The following is a 7,508-nucleotide window of genomic DNA, read 5'->3' on the forward strand; positions in this document are numbered from 1 at the left end:
GAGGAAACAGTACATCATTACTGGGCCAGATTCCTCCTGATTATGAACAGGATAAAGGATTGCCGCGAGGGAGACGCAATCTCAATTTTCTGCAGTAATTGCACGGATGAGGGAATCCTTAACGCCGTAAGTCGTCGTGATATTACACGCTTCGCTGACTTGGCGTCCATAGTACAAAAATACTATGCGATGGAAAGCGCCTGGAAAACCGAAATAAATTTTTGGGATAATCCGGCCTTGAATAGTAATCCCGTCCGAACTAAGAGGGTGCATCATCATAGGACACCCGGGATAAACACCAAAAAGCCAAAACCCTCTACAGGGCATGGAACCGTATTGGAAAGGTGGCTTGATGGACCCTGTAGAATCCACCCCGTTCGATATAACCTATAAGCCATGGCGAGCTATTAAATCGCAAGTTTTGGCCGACTTCGTCGCAGAATGGACGGAGGCCGAGCTCCCTAAAGAGTACGGCACATATTCAAACTAGATTATGCATTTCGAAGGCTCCAAAATGTTGGCCGGACTGGGGGCTGGCGTCGTCCTGACGTCCCCCATAGGAGACACAGTCCAATATGTGCTCCAAATCATGTACATGGATTCCAACAATGTAGCCGAATATGAGGCCCTCCTACATGGTCTCCGGATAGCAGTATCCATGGGTATCCAGTGCCTAGAGGTACGCAGGGATTCAAACCTCGCGATATCCCAAATAAATGGAGACTTCGATGCCAAGGACCCAAAAATGGCAGCTTACCGCAACGCCGTCCTAAAAATGTCAGCTCGGTTCGAAGGGCTGGAGTTTCACCATATAGCCCGAGAAAACAATCAAGCAGCGGACGTCCTGGCACGCATCGGAGCAAAACGCGATGCAGTCCCCCCAACATCTTTTTGGAAAGATTGTTCAAGCCATCCGTAGCATGGGAGGGGGAACCCGCAAATAACAGCCCAGACCCAGCCGCACCACTCGACGCCGAACAATTTGACACAATTGGAGGCTCTGCCAATGAAATTACACCTTCAGCCCACGTAATAATGGCGGTCATCGCCCCGTGGACAGAACCATTCCTAGCCTACCTTACTAGGCAGGAACTCCCGGAGGACCAAAACGAGGCCCGCTGCATAGTGCAGCGATCTAAAGCCTATAGAGTCCATGAGGGAGAGATTTATAAGAAAAGCACTTCCGGAGTCCTTCAAAGGTGCATCTCCGAAGAGGAAGGGCGGAACCTTCTGGCTGAAATTCATGCCGGACTCGGTGGCCACCACACCGCTGCTCAGTCCCTTGTTAGCAAGGCTTTCCGTACAGGATTTTATTGGCCAACGGCCCGGGCAGACGCTCAGGACCTAGTCCAACGATGCGCTGGTTGCCAACTTTTTGTGAACCAAAGCCATATGCCACCCACCGCACTCCAAACTATACCCATCACCTGGCCTTTTGCGGTCTGGGGGCTTGACATGGTCGGACCCCTTAAAGGTGGGACCGATAGGAAAAAATACTTACTGGTCATGGTGGATAAATTCACCAAATGGATAGAAGCCAAGCCTGTTAAAACGGCCGAATCTGGACCCGTGATAGACTTCATATCCGGGGTTGTACACCGTTATGGCGTCCCCCACAGCATCATAACCGATAACGGTACAAACTTTACCGCCGATGAGGTAAATCTCTGGTGCAAAAACATGGGCATCAAGCTCGATTATGCTTTCGTCTATCACCCACAAACCAACGGCCAGGTCGAACGTGCAAATGGTCTTATCATGAGCGGCATTAAACCCAGACTGGTGCGGTCCCTCAAGGAATCTAACACGCACTGGGTAGAGGAGCTCGACTCCGTGCTATGGGGGCTGCGGACCACGCCAAATCGCACCACCGGATACACACCATTTTTTATGGTGTACGGCGCAGAGGCAGTTCTGCCCTGCGACATAATTCATGACTCACCTAGAGTGCGCATGTACGAAGAAAGAGAAGCCGAGCCCGATCGGCAGGACAACTTGGACGCCCTGGAGGAGGAGCGTAACGTGGCAAAAGCCCGTTCCGCATTTTATCAACAGCAGGCCCGAAGATATCAAAGCAGAGAAGTACGGGCCAAAAATTACAATGTTGGCGAACTAGTTCTACACCTGCCGGATAATAAAAAGGACAAACTCAAGCCCAAGTGGGAAGGTCCATTCATAATCGACCAAGTCCTGACTGGCGGGGCGTACCGCCTGCGAGATGTGTCGGATAACCGACTCGAGCCGAACCCGTGGAACGCCACCCGTCTCCGAAGATTCTATGCCTAGCGCCAGACTCTGTGTTCGTCTCCTTCCTCTGTCCATTTTTTGCATTTTTTTGTCTTACATTTCTCTCCTTCCCCTCTTTTATTTTATAGCCCTTAAAGGCTCATCTAGTGACGCGCCACTCGCGCTCATTAAACCTGGGGGCTTCTTTAACAGAAGCTTATTTATACGGGCTTCACGCCCAACACATACGTCAAACTTCCGCATGTACCTTTTTATTCACCATTATATGCATCGATATGACTTAAGTTTTGGCCAAGCTGGGTTGCCTGGCTCCTGTGCTTACCACTGCGTTCCCGATTGTTCGGCTAGGCGGTAAAGGGAGCACCTCTGCGATTGTTACTGCCGGGTCAGCCGGATGTGTACCTCAGACTGGGTGAAGCCGAAAGCTAGCGTTCTTAAGGGAATATTCGGTCGGTGAGATAAAAGATGATCTTTTTACTCATTTTATGCGCCCCCAGATGCTTTTTCTGCGTCTTTTTACGCAGTCCGGACATGCACTTTAGGGCATGCCTCCCAGCGAAAGGAACCCCTAACGGAACTATTCTCTCTGGAAGATGTTTCTTACTAACCATGTAATATAACATAACTAGTTGGGCACTTGTCTGATAAAGCACTAATGACCCCTACGCCTGGTCTCCACGCATACCACGGTTCTTATATAACCGCTATGGTATTCGGACACACTCCGGACCGTCAGGTCCCGAGGTTGAAGCGAAAAGGTCGGCAACGACAAACGATCTACAATCCGGCTAGAAGGCATTACACATGTCAATTCAAAATTACATAGTCATTCTGACTGATTGTATTCCTCTTCTATACCATCTAACAGGCTGTCTAATTTACAGTCCTGTTGGGAATACTTCGCGGCCAACTCTACTAGGCCGTATACTAAGCTCACAGGGATCTCCTTCCCGTCAGGCCCCACTGGTCCGACCTCGGCCATGTGGTTTGGGTCAGACTTCGTAAAACGGGTCTTCACCATGGCCCAGGCTTCCCTAGCGCCTTGTCGGCAGGCCGATATCTTCCACAACCGGAAGCGCCGCCGAGCTCCCTTCAGCTTCTCCGCAAGCTCTCCAAGGCCCTCGGGCATGGAGTGGGCAGGCCATAAGGCTTGGGCAACACCTCGCATCGCCTGCCGAATTCGCTCGTGCAGTTGCATGAGTTCGGGAAGAAGGTCACCCGTAGAACCGGGCATCTCCTCTGCAGGACGACCTGTGAGCATACCTACAGACATTACTCTGTTAGTCGACTTCCTCGCCGAACTCTTTTTTCAAAGTTCGTTCAAGCACTTACTAAATATGCCGCGTCGAAGCCGCTGATTCTCCCTCGTGGAGTCCGACAGCTGGCCACGAACATCTTTAAGTTCGACGTCCAGCCTGGTGTTGGCATCCTGAAGATCATTCTTCTCTCGCCTCACCTTTGTCAACATACTCTCACCGGCCTTTAGCCGGCGTAAGAGTTGTTTCTTTTCCGGATCGAGTCCGGCGCCATCTGCAACATGATTTGTCAGATTTGCACCCACACCGCACAATACTAATCTTTCGAAGCGTATCTTACCTGAGGGGGTCTCTTTGGGCTCCCCTGCTGCGGCTAGTGCGGCCTCTAGTTGGGCCTTGCACTTTTCCAGCTCCTGGGACAGTACGGTATTCTTCTCTGTAAGAACCTGCTTATTAAATGATCCTTAAATCAGTTGCTCTAACTATTTCAAGTCTCGGGGGCTACTAGTATATCTATATTTGACCAAAATTTTCTTACCCGTATGTCTTTTACATATTGCTCCGTGGCTCTGGCTAAACCATTTTGAGCAGCACGGAGGTATGCATCTCCCGAATTAAAGGCATCTAAAGCCTCTTGGGAGAAACAAGCGTCGCATAGAACTGTCCGGCGACGCCTGTGGTTCATGGCACTCTCCACTTCAGAATTTGTGGCAGACAGGCTGTTCGCATCCTTTGTCGGAGGAGCGTCCGGTGCGCGCCTTGTGCTCGCCTCCGCTTCCTGGCCAGACGTTGGAGCCTGGCTGGTGGGGGCGCGATTGGCAACCTCTCCGGATGTAGTCCGGTGAGGTCTCTTCGTTCTGAAGATAGCACGAACGTTAATATGCCCTGACAGAATAACACCAGGGAAACAGAGGGTGCGCTATACCTTTGCGCCGGCATCTCAGTTCGGACTGCATTCCTTTTTGCCCCACGGGGTCCTGCGGCCTCTCGTTGGCTAGCCGCCGCAGGTTCGGCCTCCTGCCTCGGAAATCTCCCCTGCAAAACACGGTTGTCGTCAGAAACACCGGAATACGTGAGAGTGGAATCTCTCTCAAGGGAATGAGACTCCGGTTTTTGTCACCTGGGAGGCCGGGATTAACCTTGGGTAATCAGCCGTGATGGCTACCAAGGTATTGTCCTTGCTTAGCTGATGGAACACCCCGTCGATAAGCTCCACCGATATGTCCGGGTCCTCTTCGGAGTCCGGATCGAGGGACCGTTCTGGGTCCTCGGGCCGTGGAGGGCGGCTGTTTATATCCTTTACCTTCTGTCATAGTTCCTACACTGAAGTCGTTAGACTACATATCTAACCATGGATGTAAAAATGCCCTGGCTTTTCGCATTCGTTTGACACGTGGAAGACAGCCATTATTGGGCGTGGGAGTCGAGGAGCGCTACATTACAAAAATCGGACATTATTCCTACAGGCACACAGGATTTGGAGAAGAACCTGCCTTGCAATGCCGAACAATCTGCGCGCCGGACTCATCGTCATTGAAGCCTAGTTCGGGGGCTACTGAGGGAGTCCTGGATTAGCGGTGTTCGGGTAGCCGGACTATACCTTCAACCGGACTCCTGGACTATGAAGATACAATATTGAAGACTTTGTCCCGTGTCCGGATGGGACTTTCCTTGGCATGTAAGGCAAGCTTGGCGATGCGGATATTCAAGATCTCCTACCATTGTAACTGACTCTGTGTAACCCTAACCCTATCCGGTGTCTATATAAACCGGAGGGTTGTAGTCCGTAGGCAATCAACTCCATATACAACAATCATACCATAGGCTAGCTTCTAGGGTTTAGCCTCCTTGATCTCGTGGTAGATCTACTCTTGTACTACCCATATCATCAATATTAATCAAGCAGGACGTAGGGTTTTACCTCCATCAAGAGGGCCCGAACCTGGGTAAAACATCGTGTTCCCTGCCTCCTGTTACCATCCGGCCTAGACGCACAGTTCGGGACCCACTACCCGAGATCCGCCGGTTTTGACACCGACAGCCTCCCTCGCAAGGTGGGTCTTGCTAGCGATCCTCGCGAGGTGATCGCGCCACCCCTGCGCGGACCACGGTCTTCCCAGCGTCCTGCGTTCCTTCCTCCTCCTTCGACCGTAGCCCCGGTCACCGCGGTCGGGGCGACGGCCGATCCTTCCTTCTCGCACGGCTCGGAGCTCTTGACATTCGTTGGTGTTGTGGGTGTGGAGGTCGTGGTACACACAGTACCGGCTGCCCTTGGAAGGTTCGGGCTGATCTCTGCCCCGCTTGGTGTCTGGTTCTGCCGCGAGCACGGCAGCCCCCTTGCGCTTCACATCCTTGGCCTTGGGCTTCTTCTCTTCTGGGTCTGCGGCAGGCAGCTCGAGGAGGGAGAGACGCCCTTCCTCAGCCCTGGCGCACTTGGTTGCCAAGTTGAACAGCTCCAAGGAAGTGCACAGGTCTTCATGCATCGCCAGCTCCTCCTTCATCTTGACATCGCGCACGCCGTCGGAGAAGGCTGAGATGATGGCCTCCTCAGTCACCTTGGGAATCTTGAGGCGTGCGTTGTTGAAGCGCTGGATGTACTTCTGCAGGGTCTCCCCGGGTTGTTGCTTGATGCGGCGCATGTCGCTCACGGCGGGTGGCCGGTCGCGAGTACCTTGGAAGTTGGCGATGAAGCGGGTGCGCATCTCTCCCAGGAGGAGATTGTGCCTGGAGCCAGGTTCAGGAGCCAGGTGCGGGCCCCGTCCTTGAGCGCCATGGGAAACCAGTTCGCCATGACCTTCTCGTCTCCGTTGGCAGCTTCGATGCCAGCTCGTAGAGCTGGAGGAACTCCGCAGGGTCGGCCGTGCCGTCGTAGCGAGGAGGCAGGTCTGGCTTGAACTTGCCGGGCCACGCGACGCTGCGTAGCTCGGTGGTGAAGGCACGGCAGCCTGCTGTGGCCACGGGAGGCCTTGGGTGACGGAGAGCTTGGTCTTGCATGTCCCCACGCGCTGCAGCTGGGTCTTGACGCGCGGGAGCAGGAGCATGGTCGCGACGTGCTGGAGCATGGAGCGTCTGGGCAGCTTCTTGCGGGCGAGGGACTTCCTGGCAGCTCTGCTCTTGTCTCGCTGGCACCTGACAGAGCGGGTTCCTCCCAGGGGCCACGCGCCTTGGATCCATGGCGTCTTCTTGAGGAGGAGGCGGCCGGGGCGCCACCGGAGCCTCGTCGCCCACGCGGGGCGGGGTGCGGTGCAATGGAACGGACGGCGCAGGAGAGCCCCCTGCGGCGCGGACGAGCTCGGCGACGCGGTCGAGCCATTCTTCATAGACGTCGTCGTTGGGACGGGTAGCGCAGGAGCTCGTTTGCCGCGATGAGTGCAGCCCGAGCCTCCATGGGCGCGGAGCGCGCGGGCGGGACGAAGATCCAGCTGGGGCGAGCGAGGGAGTTGCGGTGCGGCCGTCTTGCCGCACGGACGGATGCTGGGACGATGCTTGCTGCTCGTCCCCGCCGGGCCGGTGGCGGCGTTGACGGCAGGTGACGGGGAACGGCGAGGACGCCCGCCGACAGGGGCCGTCTGGGCGACGCGGGAAGCGAGTGCGGCCCGGCGCTCGGCGCGGGCCCGACGAGCGTCAGACATGGGCGCGATGGTCGGAGGAGAACGGGGTGGTGGAAGACGAATTCCGGCGCACCCCTACCTGGCGCGCCAAATGTCGGATTTCGGGTTCCGGCAGACCCTTGAGGTTCGAACACTGGGGTGCGCGCGGAGATTTCGCCTCCTACCTACCTGCACCCCTCCGCCATGCTAGGATCTAAAACTACGGAAAGAACAACACAAGAGACACAGGGTTTATACTGGTTCGGGCCACCGTTGTGGTGTAATACCCTACTCCAGTGTGTGGTGTGGTGGATTGCCTCTTGGGCTGATGATGATGAACAATACAAGGAAGAACAGCCTCGCGAGGGTCTGTTCTTGGCTGGGGATGAACTGCTGGGAGGAGTTCAGTCACCTT

The sequence above is a fragment of the Triticum urartu genome, chromosome 7 (assembly GCF_003073215.2).
Source record: "Triticum urartu cultivar G1812 chromosome 7, Tu2.1, whole genome shotgun sequence".
Classification (NCBI taxonomy): Eukaryota; Viridiplantae; Streptophyta; class Magnoliopsida; order Poales; family Poaceae; genus Triticum; species Triticum urartu.